This window comes from Varanus komodoensis, unplaced genomic scaffold (assembly GCF_004798865.1).
Source record: "Varanus komodoensis strain SLA01 unplaced genomic scaffold, ASM479886v1 scaffold1665, whole genome shotgun sequence".
NCBI lineage: Eukaryota > Metazoa > Chordata > Lepidosauria > Squamata > Varanidae > Varanus > Varanus komodoensis.
In genome coordinates, this window is record NW_025335492.1 from 10,632 (window position 1) to 11,650 (window position 1,019).

Here is a 1,019-nt window from a genome sequence, read left to right on the forward strand (position 1 = left end):
TTTGTGTTCCAAAAAGCCTCAGAATATTACCCAAGTTTAGTCAAAAATCCTGGTTGCCCAAGGTCATCACCATTCACCTTGAGGAAGAGCCTCCAACCACTCTTCATGATGAGTAGGAGATGCATAATGCTCCATTTTTCCAGAATTTTTTCCATTGGGTCATATCTATTGCTAATCTAATCTAATTTCCATTCCTTCTGCAATGGATACAACCCATTAAACCTTCAAAGTTGATCAGTTCCACCTAACATTCTCTGCTTCCAGAAGGTCAAACCGTCTGTTCCCTGTGAATTGGGAGTAAGTGGGATTGATAATGGCAACTCTGTTTCTGCAGTGCTTCCAGCCTTAGGACCTGACACTGACTTGAGTTCTTGCAATGGCTCCTCCACTGACACTGGAGCTATCTATCTGTTGTGTCTGAAAAGAATCTGCTGCTGCCACCAGTGCACAGCACTACAAGTCTTTCAAAACAGAGATAGCTATTGCTAGAGTTTCCCCTCCCATGCCTTCCCCTCTTATGTCACTTGGATGACTCAGGGCTAAGAACTGGACTTTCAGCTCATCCTAAAATCCATCCTAGCTCTGTCTTGGCCACAGCAGCTTCATTCAAGAGCAAGGGGTGCAGCACAGTTTCCAAAGCATCACAACATAAATTAAAAAACAAACAATCCTAAGCATTTTTCCGCAGAATGCTAAAATGTTATTTTCCTTTATTTCTGGACAGACCTGGCCCCTTTTAGTCTGCAATGACAATTGTCATTCAGGTTACAGAAAGGTAAAGAAGGAAGGGGAGCCATTTTGCTGCTATGATTGCCTTCCATGCCCCAAAGGGAAGATTTCCAACCAGGAGGGTAAGTAGCATTGTGCATAGATATCTCTAGCCCTTATACCCTGAGCTGCATAGACATTCATGCTTGTAAAGATGTAGATGTTGTTGATGGTAGTGATGGTTGTTAAAAACTAGCATATGTTGTTACTGTGGATGCCTGTTTTTATGTATACCATAAAACAGATGAAGC